The following is a 27,926-nucleotide window of genomic DNA, read 5'->3' on the forward strand; positions in this document are numbered from 1 at the left end:
AGGTTGTTTGCACTGTGATTGGGAGAATAGTTGTAGATCCCTGAAATGGATTTTTAATGTGTTGCTACAGACCATGAAAAAAATAACTGTAACAATACTGATAAAGGCAGACAAAGGAAATCTAATCACCAAAGGTTCATCTGGCAACTGCAGGGCACAAAATCTCACCCCACAATTTTGGGGTTCTTTTGCTGGCAGCAGATTCTCAGCCCTCACCCACTCCATTCTCCTTCCATGGACAAGCTTAAAATTAGTCAGATGATGTGTAGACATGTGTAATCCCACAAGAAATGACCTGGCTTGGAAATGGCAAGTGCAGCATCTGAGCCTGGCTCCAGGTTTCCAGCTCCTGACTGCTTACACAGCAAAGGTGATAAGGACAGGACTGAAATCAGTGTGATGTTTTGCATGGTGACACATGCCTGCCCAGAAAGGACAAAAGGGAGGATTTAACTACAGATTGTCTCTTTTTTTTTAAATTTATTTTCCTGTAAATAGGCATTTTTCTATTGTAAGGCAATTCCATAAAAAATAAAAATGAACAAAAATGAAAAGGCTTGTGCGGCAGTTTGGCTGACAGGTTTCATGCAGTAGTGCCGTGTTACAGAGATAAACATCAGTGCTTAGCTTACAGATTGTCTCAACACCTGGAAGGCTGTTATAGAGACAGGTTTAATAATTAATTGCTATTTCTCTGAGACAATGTACCCTGGATCTCTTAAGGTGCATATTGCACACCAAGTAACAGGAGGAGTAGGCAAAAGAGACAAAAGCATTAGAAAAGATAAAAAGAGTGAGATCAAATGACATTATTCCTCATGTCATGGTGGAAATGGGTCTATACTCAGCTGATCCTGCAATGGGGACAGGAGGTTGCCTGGAGGTGTCTTGATATACTTGAGGTCAAAATACTTGTATTCCAAAGTTGCTTTTAAGTAAATGATTCTCATAAACTGGTGGCAGGAAGGAAGATAGAAACAGATAAATTCCTTGATATGACTGTGTTGGGTTTGTCATGTCACCATGCACAGCTGAAGATACTGAGGAGTTGTTTTATAATCAGAAAAATGTGATATCTGGAAATGTTGAAAGGTCCCTACAGGATGTTTTCTGTACGTAGTATATATTTTTCTCATCTGTGTTTAGCAGTGTAGTTTCCTGTGCAAGCTATAAACCTAGTGAAATTGAATGCTACAGTGAAGGGAGAAATAAGGAAAAATATTAATCTGCTGGGCTCCTCAATGACCACAACCCAAACCACAAACCTGGGCTGTATCCTGGCAGCAGAGGAGCACTAACACCAATTTCTCTCTGTCCCTCAGGCACTTCCCATGTCAGTTGCCATCACTTACCATGTACTGGGGGTCTGTGTGTTAACATGGGGGGGCTGAGAACAAAAGTCATGGCAGTGATGGCACAGAGCTGCACGTTCTGCCAGCAGTGAAACTCCAGTGCAGAGTGCAATCTTATCATACAGGCCTATTTCACCACATGTGTATGTTTACTGATGTGAGCATTCTCATCTTAATGAAATTGATGAAATGAGGGAAATTATGAACACATCTAAGGTATCTACAAGGACAGGGCTAACTGCTGATGCTTGCTGTGCTGGGCTTAGGCTGCCAGTGATCAGTGTGTCTGTTGTCACTGAGCAAATCCTGTTGACATCCTGGGCAAGATGCAAGTCCTCTCTTTCCCCAGGTTTTTCTTGCTGAGGAGGATCTTGATTTCAGTGAGTCAGATAGTGTTCTTTTGTGAACATGTCGGCTCAGATGGTTTTGAAAAATATGTTTCCTTATGAATTGAAGCTGGCTCTCAAGCTTCTTTGGTAAGCACAGTGCACAAATTAAAATACTAATCATGGATCTGTGTAGTTAAACTACTTGTACAGATGGGTCTGATGCTGTTGGTTGCATTTTCCCATTGCTACAGCAAAAGGAAGGAACTCCTGAGCTGGAACAGGGGTTTAATAGAGGAAATTATTTGGGATTGCAACAGCCTCTCTAAGAGACAGTTGCTGAGGAAAAGCTCTGTTGGCAAGCTTCCTCTTGGTTCGTGTCCAGATCCTCAAAGTGTAAGTCATGCTAAGCCAACTGAAGAGTACTTTTATACTACCTGAGTTTCTTATCTTGTGCTTTATCATCATTTCTGGTAGCTTTCATCTGTTAATGTGCAAAAAAAAACATCCTCGGCTGAAACACAGCATTTATCAAATGAGTTTATAAATCTGTTTTCTGTAAGACTTTTGAACTAGTTCATTATGCCTAGCATAGAGATTTTAAAATATGTAATGGAAAGTTGTATGTGAAGAAGCAGTAGAAACAAGACTGAAGTGTGTTTGTGGAGATGAGGGAGTCGCTCTCCTGGTTTTGAAAAGCAGCAAATAGGTTGTGTGATTTCATAATGTCTGGGGTTTTAAGCAAGTTCTGAAATGTGCAGTTGTGAAAATGTGTAAAAATTGAATCCATTTCAATTTTGGTTCCATCTCAATAAACAGATTTTTTTTCTATGTCTCCCTTAGCTAAAAGGGCTGGCACTCTTACTATCCACCACTATTCCTGCACTAGTGATAACATTCAGCATTTGCTGAGTACTTCACATATTTTCCCTTGTTGGAAAAATATTAGCTAATTAAATCTTCCAGTACTTCTGCCATAAGAGCAGTCATTAGAATTGGCTTTACTTTATGGGCAAGAAAAAGGGAGAATGGAGAGTTTAAGTGACCTAACCATAGCAAATTAGTGGCAAAATTTGCATGGAGCTCTTGATTTCTGTATAGCCTCTAAAGACTCATGAAAATTATATTTCTTACTGATTCAGCTGAATAATCTTGAGTTTTCTCTCTAAAAAATAAAAGAGGAGGACTGGTGTCGACTGGGATCTCATAGGTAGGGGGATTTCATTTTCTGGAACTGATTTTTTTCCTTCAGAACTCTTTGACACTAACTGTGAGGCACTGGAAGAATGGGAAGGCTGTTGTGTTTTCATCTATAACTTCACTGAATTCCTCTTGAAGGGAGTGGTAAATCCATAGCAAAAGGAGTTCTGGGTCTTTGTACATCAGTGTTTGTAAAGCACAGCACTCCTGATGGAGCAATGGGGCAGCTGCTCCTTGGTGTGGCTGCTTTCCCTTGGAGTCACACAGTGTGTGCTGTGCTGAGTGGTGGCATCACTAACAGCCTGGGAAGGGATGGATGGACCTCCTCAGTCCTGGCAAACCTGCCCCTCTGCACTGGAAGTCGTGGATGGGAGGGCTTAGGACAAACCAGCTTTGTTTTCATTCAGGGCCCTCACCATTCTACCAGATCGTGGCTTTGTGTCACACGTGTCCTTGGGAGGTGGCTTTTAATGGGTGCCAGACTCAAAGCAAAGGCTGGGCTGGATTCTCTGGGTTGTCACTCATCTGACTCAGCCATTGGCATGAGACTGTGCATCTCCCTTATCTAAATCACATCAATTGCCCTGGGTGGGCTCCTCCTTGCATGCTGAAACAACTGGTAACTGCATTAAAACAAAAAATGCTTCAAAGTGTGGGGGCAAACTTTTCCAACAGCCCAGCTTAATGTTTTCTGTGAAACATAAACTTTTAAAGTTTGATTGCCACTCCAAGGCCATCGGTATTTCACATCAAGTCTTGTGCAATGATTCACTTTTTACTCAGTTGTTACTGATAAGAAAAGACTCTCTTTAATATGTGATTTCCTCTGTGGAGTTTTCTAGGAACTGGAGATTGGGCAAATAATTTTATTGGGACAGTAAATTCTAAAGGAAAGACTATGTCATTCTTCAACAATACTGCTTTCTGAGATGACAGCACAATAAATTACAGGTGTACAGCAAATTCCTAAATGCAGTCAATTGACTCATTGTGCTGGATGGATGGAATAAGAGCAGTGGAGAAGGGTTGGGTCACTGAAGTCACGTGGAAGCTTTACCACTGCCTTTAGTCAGCACTGGGTGATCCACTTTTGAAGAACAGTTGAAGCTAAAAGCTCACACTGAAAAAAAATTCTTTTGTCAAAGGCAGCTACTCTGTGTGCTTTTGACAAAGAACTCTTCCAATCTACCATATTTTAAAAAGTTTACCTCATGGGATGAAGCCATTAACCTGTACAGATTGTCATCATTTTAGTGATAGGGCAAAGGGGAATGGTTTTAAACTGAGAGGACAGATTTAGATTAGATTTTAGGAAGAAATTATTTACTGTGAGGGTGGGGAGGCACTGGAACAGGTTGCCCAGAGAAGCTGTGGATGTCCAATCCCTGAAGTGCTTAAGGTAAGGTAGGATGAGGCTCTGAGCAATTTGGTTTAGTGGAAGATGTCCCTGCCCATGGCAGGGGGTTCTGGAACTCAGTGATTTTTAAGGTCTCTCCCAAACCAAATCATTCTGTGATTCAGACTTGAATAATGGTCAGTGCCTGAGGCTTCAAAGAAAAGAAAGGAGAAAGGTTTTTTAAAAGCCAAAAAAAAAGATAGCACGAGAGATCTCAAATGTTTGCTACTTATGTAATGATAAGGACTGGAAAATTCTGCTCTGACCCTTGATTTTCTGCTTCCATCTTGAAGATTTGCTTATCCCTACATTTGTGACCAAAATGCACATATTCTTGCATAAGAAAACAATGTAACCTCTTCCATCCTTTTCAGGGGGACCAGCAGCAATGCATTGGTGGTATATTTCATCAGGGATGCAGTGGGGTTGTAAACTGCTGGGCTTGGGAGCTGCTTCATAGAAGAGGAAGCAGGAGCTGGAGTCAGTAATCACACTATGTCCTGTTGTAGTGCGTTCTTATATTTTGTAATACTTTGAAGTAGTTGGTCTTGTATCCCCATGTTTTTCCCAAATGGCTTATCTCAGACTGTACCCCCCCCCCTCCTTTTCCCTGTACTTGTGCTATCCCTTTCCTGGGATAAGGTCTCCAAAACCCCCACCCTGGCTCTCTGCCAGTCACCTCGACATCCCAGCCCCCTACCTAGAAGTTTCGGTCCAAGTTGTCGAGTGATTAGCCAGGGGCCAAGGGTCAGCCCCCCAAGTCCTGCCCCATACGCCGTTTTGTATGTCTATCCCCCCAGCACCCATCCCCCAGAGATACCTATTGGTCAGTAGGATTTTATCTATGTTAGTTTCCTCCCCCCTTTAAATGTAAGCTCCGAACGTCCCCCAGGGCTCTCGGCAGGAGGAACCCCCTGAGGCATAGGAGCTCCCTCGGGACTCCTTAATAAAACCTTGGAATATCCCCTGCTGGGAGTCGGCCCCTTTCCTCTTCCACCGACGTCTCGGTCGTCTCTGCTGCAGCGAAGGCAACCAGCCTGAGTGCCCTCAGCACCCTCGGGGCACAGAGAGTGTCTCCCTGCAGTCGGCCGTGGTGGGGTCACCCCCCCCCACTCTCTGCCGACCCGGGTAAGGCCCAGGGACTGGAGGGACTCGCAGAGAGACTGGGACAGCTTGGCGCCCAGCCGTGGGGCTCTGGGACCATTCCAGGAGCCCACGGAAAGGGGCTCGGACATTCTTTCAGTCTGTTCGATAAGCCTTTGGCCGGCAAGCTACCTCGGAAGAACACACTCCGTTTTAGTGAGTTGCTCTCCTGTGGACGAAGCTGGGAGCTTCTTATGTACCCGAAGAAGTCAGCTTTAGGTGGAAATCAACATCCCAGGCTTTTTCGTTCCCCTCTCCTGCAGCTGGATTGGTAAGTTTTACCCTTCTCTTGTTTTTCCCTTCTTTGGGAGGGGGTGTTTCCCTGCCCTTTGTTCTCAGCCCCGCCGCGGAGGGCTGAAGTTTTTTTTCTCTCTATTGTGGGCAGGCTGCCAGCTGTAGGCTTTTTTCTCCTCCCCCCCCACCTGGGTTGCTGAAATTTGAGATACAAATTTAAAATCAGAGCCAAAATGGGTGCTAGGCTTTCTGTATCTCACAAGGGTGTCTATTATCATCTCTTAAACATTCTTAAGAGTGAAAAGATCCGATTTTCAAAAACAGATGTTAAACAGTTCGTCAGATGGCTTTTCCTTCACTTCCCTGACGTGTCCACTGAAAGTCTCAGTGATTTGGCTTTTTGGGACAAAATTGGTAGTGAATTATTGAAGGCAGGGAAAGCAGGAGACATATCTCCGTCAAAATTTGCTTTTTTAGCCCTGCAGATAAGAAATGTTGTAAAATTTAATTTAAAGATGCAAGAACAGCCATCCGGCAACAGTTTCAATATCTCTGTTTCCCAGAAACCCGATCTACCCCCCTCCGAGTTCGGTTCTCCTTCCCCCACCCCCCTTCCCCCACTCCCAGCCCCAGCACAAATCTCTGCTCCCCCCCCGAGGTTCCCTGTCTCCAACCCGGACACTTCTGCCCTGAATTCCCGAAATCCCACCCTCCCCCCTGCTTCCCCAAGTTATAATACCGTGTCTCACAACCTTTGTGCCCGCCTTGGTACCCCCGAGACGCGCCCGGTAACTTCCCCGGACCATAATGGCGGACACCACGTGGCAATGGTGGTTTCCTCGCTTTCCCAGAATTCCTTTCGCTCTCCCAACAACCCATTCTGCTCGGAGCACCCCGCCCCCGAAACCCGCCCTCCCGCCCTTCCCCCGTCTCCTCCCCCGGCCCCTCCCACCCTTCTCCCGGCCCCTCCTCCTCCCGCCCCTCCTGCTCTGGCCCCTCCTCCGGCTCCTCCCACCCTGGCCCCGGCCGCCCCTCCCGCCCCGGCCCCGGCCGCCCCTCCCGCTCTGGCCCCGGCCGCCCCCGCCCCCTCAGAGCTCTGCCCGCCCGCCGCGGGCTCCCTCCGCCCCCCCCACGGCCCGCCCTCTGGCCCTCAGACCAGTGTAACAAGAGACGCTGTCGCCGGCAGACAGAACCCGGAAACAGGACAGGTCCTTTCTGCTGCCCCTGTCTCATATATCCCTGATTTAAACGGGGCATTCCAGCCAAATTATAGCCCCCTTTCTGTTGATTCTGTTAAAGAACTAGCCAAAGCCCAAAAAGATTTTGGGAGATCAAGTGAATATTTTAGAGGGCTCCTTAAAGCTACATTATTCGCTCACATTTTAACCCCTGCTGATATAAAACACCTTTTTTCCTGCCTGTTATCCTCTTCTGAATATCTCTTGTGGGAGGTTGCATGGCAAAAAGGATTGAGAGCAATTTTACCAGCTCTGTGGGCTGATGAAGCTACTGCTCGTGATGTTTATGGTAATATGTTATCCCTCGATCACCTCTGTGGACAGGGAGGTTGGGAGGATAGCGTGACCCAGGCAGAAAGCATTCCCACAAGGGCTTTCAGAGAAGGTGCTAGAGCAGCTGAGAAAGCTTTCTTTGGGCTCCGTCCTAGTATTCCAATTGAAAATTATTTGAAAATAACACAATCTCCATCTGAGTCCTTTTTGAGTTTTGTGGAAAGGTTGAGAAAAGCTGTTGAATTGCAAGTTCAGAATGAAGGAGCCAGGATGGAAATCCTCACCGAGATCGCTAAAGAAAATGCCAATGAGAAGTGCACAGCTGCTATCCTCAGCCTGCCTCTTGACCCAACGCCTACGCTGCAGGCAATGCTTGAAGTGTGTGAGAAGAAAGTTACCATCACCCTCGCTGACCACGACGAGAGACCAAAACCACAGAGGAGGATTGCTGCAGTGGAAACCCCTGAGCCACCATTTACCAGCCAGCTCCAGCATGTCACGATGCCACAAGAGAGAATCTCCAGCTCTAATAGACCTTGCCATCTTTGTGGGAAGTTGGGACATTGGATGCCGGACTGCCCTCTGAAAAAGCAGTTTTTAGATTTTAAATACAATATGCTTAGAAACCAGAATTCCCCAAAGGACCACTTCTCAAAAAACTGAGTAAAGAGCGCTCCTTTCCCCAGCGCTATGACAAAAATAGGGTGGGCTCAATTCAAGTACGGGGGAGGGAAAAGAAATCTAGTGTAAAAGATGTATCAGTGCCAAGCGAGGCACTGGCTTTGAACAAAACAGAACATTCATTTCATGGGAATAATCCCAGACCAATTTTAACCACTGACTCTTCCCATAACCCTTACAGGCTGGCGTTGACTGAACCTCTCCATCTCAGAGACACTAACTGGCATTTCATATCTGTTAACCCTGAACAACCAGGTACTTGGACACAGCTTTGCCAGAAGCGTCACAGTAAGTATGTCGTCCTTGGGGACACAAAACACACACCCCAAGAAATTATTATTCCTCCGGGTCTCATATCATCAGACCCGAAACAATTTGTCATATGGCTTCACTGTACTCATCCACCCGTGTACTTGCCCAAAGGCCAAATCATAGCCCAAGCCATCCCAGTACCTGAGCCTCCATGGGACCAGGAGCAAGCAAACACCCTCAGAGGTAAACTCCTTCCCAATGTCTGCTGGACTCAGGTATTGGGAAAAGAAAAACCCAAGCTATCATGTGGCTTACACCGTGGGGGTGAGTACAAGTCCATACAAGGACTTCTAGATACCGGAGCAGATGTCACGATTATTCCATCTAAAGAGTGGCCATCACACTGGGAATTGCAAAACGTAGCAGGACACGTGCAAGGTGTAGGGGGAATTCAATTGGCAAGACAGTCAAAAAACGTTGTTCAAATTGAGGGACCCAATGGCAAAATAGCTTCCATTCGCCCGTTTGTTTTAGACTACACAGAGCCCCTCTGGGGCAGAGATTTAATGGTTCAGTGGGGAACCACAATTGACATCCCAGAAAACCCGCAGGTTTTTCGGGGAGCGGTCGCTGAGGTGCGCCATGCCCAAAAATTGATTTGGAAAACTGATACTCCAATAAGGGTAGTTCAGTGGCCGCTCAATAAAACCAAATTAAAGGCGCTTGAAGAACTTGTACAAGAGCAGTTAGAAAAAGGTCACATTGTGGAGACCACGTCGCTGTGGAATTCGCCTGTCTTTGTCATTAAAAAACCAAACAAAGACAAGTGGAGACTACTCCATGACCTCCGTCAAATCAACAATGTTATTGAGGACATGGGGTCCCTACAACCAGGAATGCCCTCACCAAGCATGCTTCCACAAAATTGGTCTTTAGCTGTAATTGACATCAAAGATTGTTTTTTTCACATTCCCCTACATCCTGACGATGCTCCGCGTTTTGCCTTTTCGGTTCCCACCATTAACCTGGAGGCCCCAATGAAGAGATACCATTGGACGACCCTCCCTCAGGGACTGAAAGTCAGTCCTGTGATTTGCCAGAGGTATGTTTCTTCCTTGTTGTCTCCAGTCCGTGAAGCTGCAGGAGATTCCATCATCCTGCACTACATGGATGACATCCTGGTGTGTGCCCCAAGTGATGACATGCTTACTCACACACTTGACCTGACAATCAATGCATTGGTTGCTGCAGGGTTCGAGCTCCAAGAAGAAAAGATTCAAAAGATGCCACCTTGGAAGTACCTGGGCCTTGAAATTGGAAAGCGGACCATTGTGCCGCAAAAATTGACTATCAAACATGATATCAAAACCTTAGCGGATCTCCATCAACTGTGTGGATCCTTAAATTGGGTGAGACCTTGGCTAGGCATTTCCACCGAAGACCTAGCCCCCCTTTTCAATTTGTTAAAAGGGGGAGATGACCTTAGTGCTCCTAGGACCCTCACCCAGGAAGCGAAAACCGCACTGGAGAAAGTTCAGGAAATCATGTCTACTAGACAGGCCCACAGGTGCCAGCAGGGTCTCCCCTTCAAATTTATCATCTTAGGCAAACTGCCACATCTCCATGGTATGATTTTTCAGTGGGAAACTGTCCATGCAAAGAAAAAGGACCAGGTCAAGAAAGATCCCCTCTTAATTATAGAGTGGGTCTTTCTCAGTCACAACAGGTCAAAAAGGATGACAATGCCACAAGAGCTGATGGCAGAATTGATCCGGAAAGCAAGGATACGGATCAGAGAATTGGCAGGGTGTGACTTTGACTGCATTTACATTTCCTTAAACCTGAAATCAGGCCATTTGTCTCAAGCAATGCTAGAACAATTTTATCAAGAGAATGAAGCCTTGCAATTAGCCCTAGATAGCTACACAGGCCAAATTTCAATTCACAGACCGGCCCACAAAATTTTCAATTCAGATGTTCAGTTTTCATTATCACTGACAAGTATTCAGAGCAGGACACCTCTAAAAGCACTGACAGTTTTTACCGATGCGTCTGGTGCGTCTCACAAGTCAGTGGTAACGTGGAAAGATCCCCAAACTCAACAGTGGGAAGCAGATATTGCTAAGGTGGAAGGATCACCCCAAATTGCTGAATTGGCCGCTGTAGTCAGAGCTTTTGAGAAGTTTCCTGAGCCTTTAAATGTAGTCACTGATTCAGCTTATGTTGCAGGTGTAGTGTCTAGGGCAGAGAATGCTGTGTTGCAAGAAGTTTCCAACATTCCTTTATATGAATTACTTTCTAAGTTAGTAAGAATTATTTCTGGCCGAGAACACCCATTTTATGTGATGCATGTTAGGTCACACACAGACCTGCCGGGGTTCATTGCAGAAGGTAACCGGAAAGCTGATGCCCTTGCGGCTACAGCCAAGATGGCCCCGCTCCCAGATGTATTCCAACAAGCAAAGATCAGTCATCAATTTTTTCATCAGAATGCACCTGCCTTGGTTCGGCAATTCCATCTGAAGCACAAACAAGCCCAAGCCATCGTAGCCACCTGCCCTTCTTGTCAAAATCAGTCACTACCTACCTTAAGTGCAGGAGCAAACCCTAGGGGCTTGCAGAGCTGCGAAGTGTGGCAGACAGATGTAACCCACATCCCATCATTTGGCAGATTTAAATATGTCCACGTCTCCGTGGATACCTTTTCTGGTGCCATCTATGCTTCTGCCCACACAGGGGAGAAGGCCAGTGAGGTAAAGAAGCATTTCATGCAAGCCTTTTCCACATTAGGAATCCCTAAGGTCATCAAAACAGACAATGGCCCAGCGTACAAGTCCAAAGACCTTCAGAGCTTCCTGCAGCAATGGGGAATAGAACACAAAACAGGCATCCCCTATTCCCCGACAGGCCAAGCTGTGGTGGAGAGAGCCCATCAGAATCTAAAAAAGGTTCTTCACCGGCAACGTGAAGTGATGAAAACAGAGACCCCTCAAATCCAGCTGTCCAAAGCGCTGTTCACACTGAACTTTTTGAACTGTACCTTTGAAAACCTTAACCCACCTATTGTAAGACATTTTAACGAGAACAGTCAGCACAAATTAAAAGTGCGTCCGCCAGTCCTCATAAAGGACCCTGAAACTTGGAAAATAGAGGGGCCCCATGAGCTCGTAGTCTGGGGTAGGGGGTATGCGTGCGTATCCACTCCCTCAGGCTTGAGATGGATCCCCTCCAGGTGGGTGAGACCATACATTCCTAAGGTGTCAAAGGACAAAGCTGCAACACAGGTAGCCAGTGCCTGCTGGAGGAGGAAGCGCCGTCAGACTCTTTAAAGTTAAATTGTTGTTACCTGGACCTCATCCCTAACATTTTTTATTTTCAGTTTTAGTGTTTTCCTTTGAGCTGAACTCAGCCCTGGTGTCATCAGAATGAGCCCCATCCTTCTGTTGCTTCTGTTGACAGCTGTCCGTCCAGGTCAGATGTGGATCGTTCCACAACCCCAAGCAAATGTGTGGACCACCCTCGCCAGAGTCCTCAACCAAGACCACATTTGCCTGTCAACCTCTTCTGTGTCTGACCCGATGTCCACTTGCCTTGTGGGGATCCCATCCAAATATGATGAGTTTCCGCCAACATTAGCTGCTCCCCTTCCCCCAGTATATAATCCGTTATCCCCTTGGTCAAAATTAATTGATAGACAAGCAGTAGCAGAAAAAGAACCCCAAGAATTTGAACTCCTTGGTTCTACCAAGGCATTCTATTGTGTTCAGTTTACGTTTACACCAAAAGATCAAGTAGATTTGTACCATGAAGTCAAACAGTTTAAGGTGAATTATACAGCAAAAATTTGGTGTAAGAAAATTTCCCAAGTAGGAATACCTTCTACCCCTGATAATAAGCCCCGTGCCCTTCCTAAGGGGTTTTTCCTCATTTGCGGGGACAGGGCATGGGCAGGCATCCCCTCTCGTCTAATCGGAGGTCCATGCACCATTGGAAAGCTGAGCCTGTTTACACCCAACAAAACCCAAATCATGGATTGGCGAACCAAAACCAAAACCCGCAATTCGGCCCGCAAAAAGAGAGATTTAAGGAATCTGGACCCAAATTGCGATTCTGAAATTGTACATTGGTCCAAACCAAAAGGAGTTGCGATCACCGTGTTTTTGCCATGGGTGTCTGCAGCCAAAGCTCTAGGCGAATTATCACATCTAGAGTGTTGGGTTGCTAAACAGGCCAATATTACATCAGCTGCACTTTCGGACCTCCTGGCAGACGATGAAACAACAAGGCAAGCCACCCTACAAAATCGGGCTGCAATTGATTTTCTCCTCTTGCTACATAATCATCGTTGTGAGGAGTTTGAAGGTCTCTGTTGCCTGAATCTGTCATCCAAGGCTGAAAATGTCCACAAAATCATCGGGAAGATGCAACAAATGGTCCAAGACATCAAGCAAGAAACAGCGGACTGGATGGATGGACTCTTTCAGGGATGGGGACTCTCGGGCTGGGTCAAATCCATTTTGAAATCTGTATTTTTAGTTTTGCTTGTTCTTCTTGTTATTTTGATCAGTTTTGGGATCATCAAGAGCATTGTGACCAAACTGATCTCGAAAGCTATTTCCCCTTTAGAGGTCAATCAGGTGACTGTTCCCACCTCTTCTGAGGAAGGGACAGAAACCTCTGCAGAATTTACAAAACAGCCTTGGTTTGCTGATGATTGATAGCACTCCGAGCTGAAATTTAATGTTTAGGTGCCTCTTCCTTTTTTATTTAAACGAAAAGAGGGAGATGTTGTAGTGCGTTCTTATATTTTGTAATACTTTGAAGTAGTTGGTCTTGTATCCCCATGTTTTTCCCAAATGGCTTATCTCAGACTGTACCCCCCCCCCTCCTTTTCCCTGTACTTGTGCTATCCCTTTCCTGGGATAAGGTCTCCAAAACCCCCACCCTGGCTCTCTGCCAGTCACCTCGACATCCCAGCCCCCTACCTAGAAGTTTCGGTCCAAGTTGTCGAGTGATTAGCCAGGGGCCAAGGGTCAGCCCCCCAAGTCCTGCCCCATACGCCGTTTTGTATGTCTATCCCCCCAGCACCCATCCCCCAGAGATACCTATTGGTCAGTAGGATTTTATCTATGTTAGTTTCCTCCCCCCTTTAAATGTAAGCTCCGAACGTCCCCCAGGGCTCTCGGCAGGAGGAACCCCCTGAGGCATAGGAGCTCCCTCGGGACTCCTTAATAAAACCTTGGAATATCCCCTGCTGGGAGTCGGCCCCTTTCCTCTTCCACCGACGTCTCGGTCGTCTCTGCTGCAGCGAAGGCAACCAGCCTGAGTGCCCTCAGCACCCTCGGGGCACAGAGAGTGTCTCCCTGCAGTCGGCCGTGGTGGGGTCACCCCCCCCCACTCTCTGCCGACCCGGGTAAGGCCCAGGGACTGGAGGGACTCGCAGAGAGACTGGGACAATGTCCCACTGCATTTATCCCCTGTCATACATTAATTCATGGATATTAAGTCCAGCAGGGACTGTTATGACCATCTATGCTGAACTTCTGCTTATGTTGTATAATTTAACCCTTTTTCCTGCATTGGACTGAACAACCTGTGACTACACAAGTATCTATTTTTAGATACACCATTCATCCTGATTTAATCATTTCACATCATCAAGAATTCTGAAAAAAAGCCAGCTTTGGAAAGCTCTTCATGGGATTTTTCTAAATGTAACCAGGAGATAATTAGTGTGCCCAGGGTGATGCTAGAAGTTATTAGCTAAGGCCAGGGAACAGAACAAGATGAGCACTCTCCCAGCCTGTGCCGTCAGTGTAAAAAAATCCTTCCACTCCAACGTCCATAGGATGTTCTCAAGCAAATTTAAATGCATGATTTGTTTCGCTTAAACCACTGGGTGTTAGTTTCATTAAGGGCTCCTGTATGTGAGGCTTCACTGTGGGGTCTCTTACTGTTCTGGACTATGTTCTAAGGTGAAAAGATGCTCTTTTGAGAACTGACAGCCAATGTAAGATTAGGGTTCAGGAACGATTATCTGGTTTTGTTTTCATTTAAGTGGCTGAACAATGAAGCAGCTGTACTGCAGTCTTTTTTAACATGAGGCATTTTGGATGTAAAGAGGCAGGGGATACAGCTCCTGGCTTCTAGGCTTGACCCCCTAGGTTGTATTATTTATACTTTTGACAGAACTAACCATCATAAGGCAAGTTAAATGTGGGGCAGATACTGACCAGAAAACAGAAATCTATTGGAACTCTTAATCAAGCAAATTTCCACTGTTTCTTTGCAAATGTGTCATAATTTAGCTCACTGGCTGTGCTTTCTAATCAAATGTAAACAAACAGACACACTCCTCTCTGTCCTTTTAAGGGGATATAATGTGTGTTCTTAAGAATTTGGGCCACAGGTTTTGAAGAGAAAATCTGCTTAGTGGCCTAGATAGTAATAAATCTGCTAGCAAATATAAAGAGAGAGATGAATGACAGATGTGCAGATGCAGTTAGGAGGAATTGTTACAGGCATGAGAGTTGTTTGTCCCTGAGTGTGCTCCCCTGCTCACTCAACCCAGGTGCAGTGTGCTCTCTGTAGGGTTTTGTGGGCACTGAATGCATTTGTTCTGAAGTCCAAGTAACAACTGTTGCATGGTGAAAGTCTTTGATACCAGCTAGTAAGGAAAGGAAGAGGGAAGGAAAGCAAGAAAGAGGTATCAAAGTCTCCATATATTTATTATAATCCTAGCTTGAGAACCACTGAGCTGGAACCTTCCCTAACCCTTCTAGTGAGGTCTCCTTGACAAAGCTACAGAAGCAGCCAACATGTTATGGTTGTGGGCACTTAATTTCTCAGACATGGAGGCAGTTTTGGTGTCTTAAGGCAGGTATAGGGTTTTAGCAATTGAACACAACCAAAAACCCCAACACAAAGCAACCAACCAAAAAAACCACCCCACAACCTAAAGCAAGCTAGTCAAACCCCAGCCAACCAAAAAAAAAAACCAACCCAAAACCAACCCAAAAAAAACCCCAGAAAACCCAAAGAACGCCCCCAAAACACCAAACAACTTATTATTTTACTAATTTAATTATTGGTTAAAGGTCTTTGTCCAAAGCAGCAGCTGAGGCACTCATTTTAAGCCCCAAATGTTTTTCACACTTATGCATTTGAGACTAGACTAGTCCACCATCTTTTATATATGGGCAAGATTCTTTAATTAAATTTTTTAATCTCACTGTTCGCAACATTGAAATAAGTATTATTCCTTTATGCCAGCTTTATCTTCTGGTAATGATGGCATAGTCTTTTCACAATCTTTGAGTGTTTACTGCAGAGAAACCTGTTCTGAACCATTTTTTCTTCTTCTTGGCTTCTTTATGGTTACTTATTAGGTTAAATCAGAAGAGAAAAAACCTTTCCCATACTTAATGGGCTTTGATGAGCCATAAATTTAGACTCACATCCTACTTGGAATGTACTGGGAGTGAGGACTGATATGGGCAAGGGACTGTGAGCCACAAGTTTTCTTCGCCTGGATAAATAGTGATAGTAACATAGAGATCACTACTGGAAAAAATAAACATTCTTAAAAGTAAGCCATCATACAAAATGCATGTATCCCTATAAAGTAACACTAACTCAGTCACATCAGGCTGTATGAAATGGGGTTCTGTTCAGAGACTGCCTCCAGACAGTATAAAGAATTCACTGTATTTATCTGATTACAATTCTCTCCAGGAGCAAGTAATTTATTGTATTGTAAATCTGGCCACCTACCAGCAGTGAAAGCCTGTGTTTAGTGGAGCTCAGCTTTCCAAAGGACTAAAAAGCTGAGCTAGCATGCTAGTTCTGACTAGGGTAGAGTACTTGCCTTCCTTGGAATTAGACCATATGATCAAATTTTATCATTGTTTCATCTGATGAAGCAATATATAGCACAAAGATTGTGAGGCAAGCGTGTTTAGTAATTTAACAAGCTGCAAATGTACTTTAAGATTTGATCCAAACCCCACTGTAGTCCATGGAGAGGAATGGTTTCTCAAACACAGCTTGAACGAGAGAGGGAGAAATAAAAACAGTGGAAAATTTTAGGAAAAGAAGAGCAAAGCAAAAAAAGCAGAATATAGTCATGGGCTAATCAGCACTATGTCACAGCTCTCCCTCTTTAATCCCAATGTATGGTGGACACTATTTCTGTTATTTTTTCATGTATTCTGTATGGCAAGGCCACAGCTAGGAGCTTACCTCTTTCTGGAAGAGAAGCAGTAAGAGCTTGACCTGCTGGGTGTAAGGTTCTCCTGTCTACACCAAACCTTGACAGGAAGATTTGCCCTTGCCCTACCTCACACTTCCCTTGATAGGCAAATGGTGATGCCTCTGCCTCTCTTTGGGCCTGCCCCTATCAGTCCCCTCCCAGGATTGTGGGCTCTTCATTTGTCTGCTGTTGTGCCACAAAAGCTCTCTTTTGTCTTCTACTCATTGAGGATTCAGTCATGGCTCAGAAACAGAGACCAACCACTTTCTCTGGGAGTTCAGAACTAATCTTAGTTCAGAACTAACAAAATCTCTTTGCATGAAAAAAATAACTTCCTTGAATGAGACTGAATAAAAATTAATGTGAATGCTTATCTGATAAAGTACCTTTTTTGTTTATGGAACTATTCTTCAAGTCTTTGCTTGTTCTCAATTTGCCCTTCTTACAAGCTCAAATTCAACCCAGGTCAAATAACTTTAACCTCTGTTAGACTCACCAAACTTTTACTTCATGGAACTTTCTTCCTTGAAGCCGAAGTTGGTTTTGTGTTTGAGTTCATTCTATTTGCAGCTCTAATCAAATGCATCAGATCTTCAAGTACACAAAACATTTATTTGGTCCAGTGTGAAGCCAGAGTCATTGATGGTCATGGAATTGCTCATTGACAAAATGGGTGTTGGGAAAAGCAAATGCAATTGGGAAAAGCTGCATGTTACTTGAGTAAATCTCCCTTCAGGAGGTCAGGCTGCTAAGCCATGGAAAAGTGGGGTACTCAGCAAGAGAAAAGCTTTGGGGAGGCTATGTGTGATCTGCCAATTTGACATCAAAGTCAGTAGATCAATAAGTCTCTGTGCTTCTCCCCCAAAGTATTTCTTTGCTGAAAAAAGAACCAAGTAAATGATGAAAACCTGCGTATTGCTGTGGCTGGGATGAGATACTTTGGAGTTTTATTTTATGTTTTGTGAGTTAAAGGCTCTTGGCAGATGAGAAGATGTGTGGCACATCACACATAAATAAGAAATGGCAGCTGCAGAGATGAAAAAGGAACATGGGAACACCTCATTTAGGAATACCAAAGGGTAAACATGGTGCTGTTTTGCCAGGCTGACCTGTGCTGCTCAGTTGAAAACAGTGCAGACCACAAGCCAGCCACGAGACACGGCCCCCACGTCGGGTCTGTCATCACCCGCTCATGGGGTTCTCCATGAGGAGATGCAAATCTTCCACTTGCCCAGGCTCTTTCCCCAGCTTATCTTCGGGTGCCCTACAGCACTGAAAGCACAGCCACACCTCTGTGGGTGTGTGTGCCTCAGAGCTGTGCCACAAACAGGGAGTTTGGCCAGTGGCCTCATTCACGTGGGTTTGTGTCCCCTCCTCTCGCCCACACCAGAGCAGAGCGGAGCCACTGGGGCGTTACGGCTCGCCTCCAAAACTCAGGGCAGGGAAACATGGGGTTATAGAGTCATGCTTGGAGGAGTTTGGGGTTTTTTAAATCTGTTGTTCAAACATTTAGTAAACATTCATACAGCTCATATTCTCAAAATTATTTATTATTGCTTTTTTATTAATTATAGGAACTGCTGATGCTTTGTCACATGGGAAGTAAAGAACTGCTTTGACTAACTAAATACTCAAATCAGGTTGGAGAAGGTTGTGGTTCATTTAATTAATCACACCAGCTGTTTATTGCTGTTCATGTGATGTGAAGAAGTAGAAATGGCTGTTCTTAAGCATGAGACTGCACCCATGCTGCTTCCTTCGAGACAGTTAAAAAAGGTGTTCTGCCCATGTCTTGAAATATGTAATGACAGGTGTACTTCTTTTAAGTTAGAGTTCTTAGAGTTTAACACCACTAATACCTGGTATATCATTTGTTGGGGACACATACCTTCCACTAGCAGCAGAAGGAGTTATGTGACTTATAGAAGCAAGTTAAAAGTTTGCAGTGAAATGGGAATTGTGAATGTACTATAGTGTGTCCTGTTCTTATCTATCAAAGGTTGAAAAGGACAGAAATATCAGAATTTGAGACTGGATTAATGAATACACAGGAAAAAAGAAAAGAAAAAAACCCTTACCCAACTTTGAAAGTAGTTTCCTAGCAAAAATACCATAAGGCACTCTCAAAAATATAAACCCATGTGTTTTACTCCAATTTGCTGTAAAATTAATGAAATCTGGTATAGTAAGAGGGAGGAAAAGAATCCAGTGCATTGGATATTGATTGATTGCAAGTAATTTGAGAAACATATTTTATAACTTTAAAAGATGGAATAATTATATATATACAATTATATATATATATATGTCTACAGTTGGCATATATAAGAAGTATATGTAATGCACATGAAAAATCTGGCTTCCATCAATGTGTATAAACCCTGTTGGGCCAGCTCCTCAGCAGCATCAGCAATGGTAATCACTCTGAAATCAATGACCCCAACTCTGACAATTTGGACTGGCTACAGGTCTGCCTGTATTCATTTTTCATATGATAGATACAGAAAGGGCAGTGGTAAGACTGCTTGCCATGCAGGGCAATTGCTTATCTACTCTGATCAAAAGGGATAATTCCCAGATCAGAGTCCGATGATTAATCTGTGCACATTGTTCAGGCCAGGGTTTTTGTATTGTGGTCAGCAGCCCATGAAAAACCTGAGTGGGATGGAGCAGCACCTCTTCTCCCCTTGGCTGCCAGGCAGTAACAACTTTCTGTCACTACTCGTGTTGTCCAGATTCAGTCAGTGGCCTGGAGCTAAAAGATACATAACAACTAATGAGTCTTTGGAATTGGAATTTGGAATTCTGCACTTGAATTATACATTTAAGACTATTTATCAAAATTACACAGTATTCTTTGAAGAAGAAAGTTTCTGCTTTTCACAGGCATAATTTTTTATGTCCTCTCTTGGAAAATTGTGGGTGGATTATGTAACTGTTATGGGTGTTTATTATTATCTGTACTGGGAAATCAATTGGTGCTGCAGAGGATAACAGCAAACACTTAGAGCAAAGAGGAGATGATACTCTCCTGTGGTGATACAGATGACAATGATGGATGGTAAATAGATGGTCAGAGAAAACCCTACTGTTAGCCTGGCAGGATTGACCTTAAACAGCCATGTAGGCTTATATATATTTTGTTTTCAGCCTGGCACCAAAGCAAAAGTAATGGGTGCAATACACACGGAGGCTGTGTGCCAGCAATAAAAATTGCATTTGCATCACTTTTGTTTGTGTTTAGAAAAAATGCTCTTGGGTCTGTTTGCTTGAGTAGTGAAGCAAGAATTTCATTATTTCAACGTGAGGCTCTGGCCTGAAGTGGAATATCAGCCGCTAGTCCTTCCCTGTTTTTGCAGGCAAAAAACAATACAAAAATATATCCAAGTGTTTGACTTTCTCATGGTCCCTGAACACCTCGGTCACTGTGTCTATTTGGTACCCCATGACTGGAAGCATGTGCCAATACTCACCTGCACTCCTGGTTCCTGGTTCAGCCTTTCAGTTTGTCCTTTCTGTAGCTTTAAGTGCTGGTGGCAGGGATCTCTCCAAGGATTATCATCACATAAAGTCTTACAGAGGGCACAGTGACACAAAGACAGACTCTCTTTGCCAGACTCAATACGAACGCATCATGAGCCACAGTACCTGCCTGGAGTGAGGCACAAACCCCACATGTGGCAAGTAGGAAACCCCCAGTGCTTTCTGCAATAAAGGTGCAAGGCCTAGTTTAATTCCAGCTTGGCTCTTTAAGTGGTCCAGCCACATTTGCCAGTGGTATCACCAGGATATAGCATTGTGCATTCCCTGCTTTGACTGTGGCTTAACAAACTGTTCAGCTGTCAGAGTGTCAGCTGGTACTCACAGCATGGTCATGGGCATTCTCATGTCTGGGAAACAAGTAGAGCTGATTGAACTGCTCCACACCACACTGCAGAGTTAATTGCACCTCAGAGAAAAATTAGGTTTCTCTTTTACTTAGTATAGGCCTGCATCTACCTCCTCTGAATTCAGTAACAAACTGTGACTGATTCTGGGGCACACCTGGCTCCAGTCCTTCATTAGCAGATGGACTTTGGATATCAGTGAGTGAAACTTGCACTTACACTTGTATGTGTAAGATAATATTGATTTTCTATGGGGCCTAATAAATAAATTTCTGTTACTTCTTCAGGTCCTAGCCTTGCCAATTATAAAAGCTTGTCATTGTTTGCTGAAGGGCAACATTAGCATTGTTGGGGAAAGCTAGCAACATTCATGTGATAGAAATATAATTAAAATGTGGTAGACTATTAGAAATGAAAGACCAAATTACTGTCTACTGAGGAAAGTGAATCTGAGTGTGTCTAATGACATCCTTTAAAAAGTGATACTCAGCTAAGAAGATATATTATCATTTGTATTCATAATCTGCTATATTAATGCTTTAAAATAGTTTAACTGAGGCAATTAAAGAAATTTTAGGGGGCCTGCATTTAAAGATCCAGTGGAGTATCAAAGTGACAGACATTTCTTTCCCATTGAGATCTCAGATATGCTTAGAGTTCATGGTATCAAAAAAATGGCAAATGAATATGAAAGCCTAAAAGAAAGAATGCTTAACACATTTAATTGAGATGGCAACCACAGTATAGGTGTCAGAATAAATATTTTATAATGCTAGTGAAAAATAAACCGAAATAAAGCAGATTTCATTCTGGCCCTATTAAAATTTGATATAGTTTAAGGCAAGTTGAACAGTCCCTGTCCAACCACAGCTACGAAAAAGTCAAATTAGATTATACCACCCTGGATATAGGGTTAGCTCATATAGTGATGAATGGGATTTAACTTCATCTGTGATGACTGTTCAGTTGTGATCAGCACATTCCAACAAATTTACCTTGATTTTCCGTAACTGTATTTAAAGCACAGTAACATCTGGCTGGGTAGACAAGGTTTTAGTTTGTACTTGAAGGCTTTGTGTTTTTTAGGGTGATTTTTATGACATAACTACTTCAACAAAAGCTCTTGCATAGACAGAATAACAAAGGGAGAAAAAAAAAAGGAAAAGAAATCAAAAAGAAGTGGTGGTTTTGATGTTATGGCTGATGTTGCTTGCCAGACTGGAATGCATCTTATAGGCAAAAAGCCTCTAATTATGTGGGAGGAGTTTACTGGCAGAACTCTACCAGCAGACAAACTTTCAAGTGTAAATAGGAGCTAAGTGCTTATTTAAGTCAGAGTGTCTTCTAACCACTTAACAAAGCATAATTTGTTTTCCAAAACCTCCCCTTCCCCAGCCTCACAGTGGGTCTGACTCTTACCCCATTCAGAAGTTAACAGAAGGACACCAGCCCACCTGAGAAGGTGGATGAGGCCTGATCCTTTGGAGAAAGGCTGCATTAATGGGATTCTCCCACTAGCAGAGGGTGGTATAATGAGAAAAGCAACACCCTGGGAAGTACAAAAACATGCAAAAAATTAGTCCTGCTTGTCCTACTCCTACTTACTGACACATTTATGTGACTTTTCACCCTCCTGTGTAACTCATGCCAGCTCTAACTTCCTTACTGATCTGTGCACGGGTGCAGCTGGGACAAAAAGGATTTAAGAGATGTTATGGGACACCAAGCAGGCTGTGCCCTGCATGGAACAGGCTCTCCCTCACCCCATCCATAACCAGCTGCAGGAGACTCTCTTCTTGTCTGTGGTGTGGCTAGACTGCATCTGTGTGATGCTGTGTGAGGAAGCCTCACCAGCTCAGGTTGTCAAAGCTTGGGTCATTCTTCCAACTCACAGAGCAGATGTACCCAGAAAGGCTGGGCTGGAGGTCACATTTACAGGATTACAGCAACTGAGCAGTACTGTACCTGCCCATTATATTTCTGACCGTTGGCATCACTAATTTAGTAAGCTCTGCCTGTACCCTTTCCACTCTTCCCCCATCCAAAAACCCTCAACATCTAAGTCAGACATGGAAACACCTATTTTGTACTTTTTCTTGCATTTGGGTTGAAAAGGGCAGAGGAAAAAAAATAAGAGAGAGAGAGAAAACTGTAAGATCGCATTCCAGAAATATTTTGAAAATCCACAGCTTAATGAGAGAAAAGAACTAAATGCATGAATGTTGTCACTGGCAAGCCATCTGGAGCATGCAAGTGAAAAATGCTTTCAAAATCTTAAAAGTAAATGATCATGCAAAAGCATGAATAGTCTGCACTTGAGGCAAAAGGTGTTTAATTAGAATGGGAAAAGTCTTTGTTCTAAGTAATTAAAGATAAAATTCTAGAGTAGATGAGAGAAATCCAAACTCCTTAAACATTTGACAGTTTTAAAGAGAAATCTGCAAGGGTTCAGGCATAGACCCACACAAGGAGAGGCAGAGGAGGAGGCCAGACTGCTTAGGCAGCTCTACTGAGACATTGCAAGGGCTGAGAAGTCAGTCCCTGTCCATGTAGGGTGATTCAAAGCACTCAAGTCAGGCACACAGGCATTCCCTGCAACCACAGAGTAGAATAAGCAGCCTCCAAAGGGTGATGAAAAATCCCATGTGCTCATCAGAGAGCTGCCTTGAATTAGTCAGGCACCTCAGCTTTGGTCCTTACTCTCAGGGCTGTTATTGGATCTTATACTAGATGGCATCTACTTTACATGGGACACAAATAATGCTGGTATCAGGGACAAGCAGTAGAGCCAAAGGAATGAAAAGCTCAAGGAGCCTCATGAAACAGAGGTGTTGGATACCAGTACTGCCTGTGCTAGGACCACACGGGGCTGCTCAGAAACAGGACTGCAAGTGCATGGAGGATGTCACAAATCTGAGATTCAGCAACCAAAGCCCTCATTTGGGGGCTGGTAGGACAACTATGGGCATTATGGTTTTGGAATTTGGCATGGCCAGAAGGAACTGTCTAAGGAGTGAGGCACCCCCATAATTTTGGAGGTCTAACTAAGAAGATGCACATACTACAGTGACTGCTTAGCATGACAAAAGGTTTTATATGACACAGTCCAATTTCCTAAGTGAAAAAAAAAAAGCCCTGAGGAAAAATTCTCAGTGTGCTATGAGCTGAAAATGTTCTTTTTTCTTTTTCATTTGTTCTGGATACACCATAGTTAGGTATTAGTAGTATAATCTTTTGATTCCAATTGTTTCCAATAAAATCCACACTTTGCAACAAGTTTTGCTGAATGAATGTCATTACTAATCTTTGAATAATTTGGGTCCTATTACATTTTTAATAGCATTTTCCAGTTTAGTGCTTTTTCCCTTCTCTGTAATGGTTGCCATTATAAGTTTATAAGCAGATTTCCCAGCAAGAGGATTTGTTATCACCCAGAGCTTTCCTATGGAAACACTCATCGATATTAGCAACCATTTTTTGAATTATACTTATGACACAATTATACAGCTACCAAGTGCACTGCATTTCTCCTCATTAACAAGATCACTCATGTTTACTGGAATTTATTTTATTGAATTTATGGATGTAAGAGATGACACTGTGAAAAACTGTATTTTTTTCTCAGTGTTCGCCAAGACAAAAGCTTTAAGATTCTATTCCATCTTCTGACCAACACATGTGAACAGACTCATCATCTGCTTTGAACCCTAAACCATTTTCTAGCTACATATTTTAAAAGGGCTTTCCAGAAGTGGAAGTGTGATTACCTAGGACTATGTACTGCAAGCAAATCATCTCAAGCAGGTATCAAATGGTAGGAAAAATTCACAGATGCTTACCAGGAATCTTTTCTTCCTGGTGGAACAGAAGAATTAATTAATTTATACACTAGCAAACAGAAAGTCATCTCATTGCTCTCAGAAGAAAAAGGACAAATGCTGAGTGTTATCAAAGATACTGCAGCTGAGTTTCTTACCCTCAAGAAGGAGTTAAAACTACCCAGTGGTAGCTGAAATCCTGTTCTTAAGATCCCTAACCAGACAATTACAGTTTAGTCAGATCAGAAAGCACCCTTATTTTAATGGGCGAGTACATGAGATTTTAACTCTGTCACACTAACTTTTCTGGTCACTTAATTGGAAAGAAGATGCAGAAAATTCCTGGGGACAATCCCAAAAAAGGAGCTCAGCTTTGAATGAAGGATTTACACTGCTTAACTCTGACACTCAGCTTGTGCAGAGTTTTGCTTTTAGAACACCAAACTCTGTGAGAACCACACATTGCACAGGTGCCACAACTGCCTGCACTGCAGTACATACCTGACATGTCCAGTGCACAAACAAAAGTGTCCTGCCCAGCCCTGCTGTGTTCAACACAGGCAAGTTCTTGGGGAAAAGTAACAACTTTTTGCTGGTGTGTTGTTTACTGTGTTGGTGTGGTTTGGTTTGGTTTGGGGTTTTTTTTTTGCTACCAATGTCAGTGCTCTCCCTTTTTTTCTATGTATCTCAATGCTTTCTTGTTGATTCAGACTAAGTGTTTTGGTTTCTGAAGGTGCTCATTCAATGACCCAGCTGCCTGTGTCCCAGGTACAAACATTTTGGCAATCTCTACAGAGGCAGAGGACTGCAATGCTTGTCACACTTTTGGCTTTGGATCTACACAAAATGCAGCTCTGTCCTTTTTTCTTTTACCCCTGTGAAAGTCACGGAAGTGTTTGTAAGAAAATGTTTTCTCTTCCACTTGTGATAGAGACTTAGTAGATCAGCTGAAATTGCTTGGATGTTCTAAACTTATAAGCATCATCCCACCAGAGATGTGTTCTTGAATGTTAAATTTAGGCTAATTGGAGGCATATCCTTTAATTTAGCTAGCCGAGGTTACTAATACAGATCAAGAGCTAAAAATTAACAGTGGAGCTGATGTATGCTAAATGCCTAAGTGATATCTTAACCTATAATTATACAAGTTCTGTTAATAGTGAATAATTCAAATCTTCAGGGATTTCAATAGTCTAATGGGCTGTAGTTATTTCCAATTTACATTATGGTTGCTAGGTTTCATTAAAATGAGCAAAAGGCTGCATAGCGTAGCAGAAGAAAATTGGTGTTTGAAGTTATCACCCAGAAATCAAAACATGAAATTTAAATTAGAAGGTGTCCAAGCAGCACAATGACACCAAAGCCTAGGACTGATAATGAGAGTAGGAAGACAGGGAGTTTGCAGGGATTATTAAAGGAAGACAGCACTACTAGCAACACGCTCCGTAACAGCGATACCTTAAATTCCACACTAGTGTATGCAAGGAGTTCAAAACATATTACAAACCTCCATTAAGCCTTGCTACGTTCTTCTGAATTATTTAAATTTTGTTATCTCTGATTTGCAGGTGGCAGGCTGAGGCACGATAAAGCACGAGGCTTATCTGGAGCCATGGGATGAGTCAGGAGGATGCGAGAGCCGCAGCTGGGGACTGAAGCCTCCCTGCCAGCCTGCTGAAGGTACAGCTACCCCACTGCTCTGGGGGCTGCTCAGCCAGTCCCCTCCTCCACCAGCCACTGCCAGGGTCAGCCTCATACCACAGAGTTCAGTCCTCAGCTGGGCTGAGACACGTGTCTTTGGGAGGTTGCTGTACACCAGATCACCCAGAGCAACATGGGATAAAGCTGCTGCTTTCCAGAGAGCCAGAGGGAGTTGTTATTCATCTGGATCACTGCAGACAGCTGACTTGCAGTGCAGTCCCAGAAACACATCAGCACGGTGGCAAGGATGGCAAATCACAGTGGGGAGGGAGAGCAGGAGCTTGGAATGACCACCTCCAGCCAGAGCTGGCACCAGGGAAAGTGCAGCGTGGCCAGCCATGGCCACATGTGTTTTGCAGACCTGGGATCCGCTTTTGGGAGAGCATGTGTACAATCCCATACCCAAATGGCAGCTATGGCCTCCTCTTAATCAAGCCCACCCAGGTTTGAGAGTAAGGCCAGGTTTTGCTGACTCAAGGCTTGAACCTGTCAGTGTGACTCATTGCTGTGGTCTCACCCACCTCCTGTTCTTCTGAGCCATACTGTATGTGAGTGAACTATTTTTGGAACAACAGGGTTAAATTAGATTACTTAATAGGCAATAAAAATGCCACATAATTTAATAGGAATGAAAAGTGTTTGTTACAATTTTGTAGAAGTTAAGCTGTCTGACGCATTTTGATATGCAAATTTGACTTTCAATTTCTTCGTAAGTTCTTCTGGAGCGTACTTTAAATATGGAGTGTCTCTGCTTCTTATGAGCAGATTAACAACTAAAATAAGTGTTCTTTTCTACCTAAAGATTAGCTATTTCCTTAATGTTTAGTTAGTTGTTCAGGCTGCTTTTTCAAAATTCAGGCTCAAATTCCCCATTTGTATATAATTTCAGTTTATGAACCTACATTTAAATATCTGAATTTCTCTAAAGAGAGGGAAGTACAGAGAGGTTTTGTTTGGTCTTCTTTTAAAATTTAAACACTTTGAAGCTCTACAGTTTCTACCTTAGTGAATAAGCCATGGGATAAAGAGTTATAATTAAATAGTTATTTCTCTATAAAATAGGTCTTTCCAACAGCTTCTTTTTATTTTATTCTGAATCAAAGTAACCTCTTACATCTCAGCCTGAAATAGACATATCCATTTTGCAACATATTGCTAAATTTCTCTAATTTACATAAGAAGCAACAGCAAAACTCCACATACATTATGTTAGCTAAATTATTATTATTATGTAATTACATAATGGAGAAATAGCAAATTCAAACTCTTAAAATGCTGATCACAAAGTATATTAAATTATAGCATTGCCTCAACTGCAGGGCAGGTGTGCTCAGTGGCACACCCTCCATCATGCAGACGATGGGATAAACTGGAGCACAACACAGCTCCCCTCCAGGAGACTGAAGCAGATATTGTAGGCCTTTGCTGTGTCCTGAACCAGGACTAGAACCCCTTTAGGGCTCATGGTTGTAGGTCTAAGGAGAAGCACTACCTAGTGATTCACTGTAAATACATATTTCACTAAGTCGTGAATTAATGTACATTTTTTGGGAAGGTTCCCCCTGTAACTGCAGGTAAAAAGAAATCCTTCCCAAGCCTGCTTTTAGGTGCAGCAGACAGCAGAGAGTCAGCAGGGGCAGATTTGGCTCAGGAACATGTGGTGCATCCATCAGAGACTGCTATGCCCAAAGCCCCCCTTTAGCCTTGCCCTTCAAGCTATGAGTATTCTTGAGCAAACCACTTCAGCCTGCCAGCAGTCCAACAGAACAGTGAGAACCTATAAGAATCACATACTTTAATAATTCACTGGCTGGAAAACATTCTCAGATTGACAGATGCCTTGTTACTACAGAGTCATGTTAAGCAATAACAACACAAATCAATAAAAATCATCAAATAATTAAGAACTTTCAGTCACTTAACACCCACTGTGACCACCATTAGCAAGAGGTTTGAGGGCTGTTCATAAATCTCTTTAGCATATTATAAATTCCCCATAGAGCACTCAGATGCCCCAGCTATGGTGATTTATGCTGCAAACACTGCAATCCTGTCCCTGTGCTATTACTGTAATGGTTTCACATTTAAAAATTGTGTCCTGGGAATATGGCTGAGGACACAGCACACTGGAGAGGCATTAGTGAGAAGAGATGTACACAGAGCATGCAGGAGAC

At 43.4% G+C, this 27,926-nt stretch overlaps 1 long non-coding RNA gene across 3 annotated transcripts; it reads right to left on the bottom strand.

Moving 5' to 3' along the window:
- Positions 1 to 17,878: 17,878 nt before the first annotated feature.
- LOC129118623 (uncharacterized) lies at positions 17,879 to 26,085 on the bottom strand. Of its 3 annotated transcripts, none has more exons than XR_008533992.2 (3): positions 25,559 to 26,085; positions 19,820 to 20,051; positions 17,879 to 19,101 (listed from the first exon to the last, which is right to left on the bottom strand). It is a non-coding gene; the product is annotated as an uncharacterized LOC129118623 (long non-coding RNA). The 3 variants fall into 3 exon arrangements; XR_008533991.2 differs by lacking the exon at positions 25,559 to 26,085 and adding an exon at positions 21,653 to 22,256; XR_013181450.1 differs by lacking the exon at positions 25,559 to 26,085 and having other exon boundaries at positions 19,820 to 21,646.
- Between the last annotated feature and the right edge of the window lie 1,841 nt (positions 26,086 to 27,926).

Source organism: Agelaius phoeniceus, chromosome 3 (genome assembly GCF_051311805.1).
Source record: "Agelaius phoeniceus isolate bAgePho1 chromosome 3, bAgePho1.hap1, whole genome shotgun sequence".
NCBI classification, from domain to species: Eukaryota; Metazoa; Chordata; class Aves; order Passeriformes; family Icteridae; genus Agelaius; species Agelaius phoeniceus.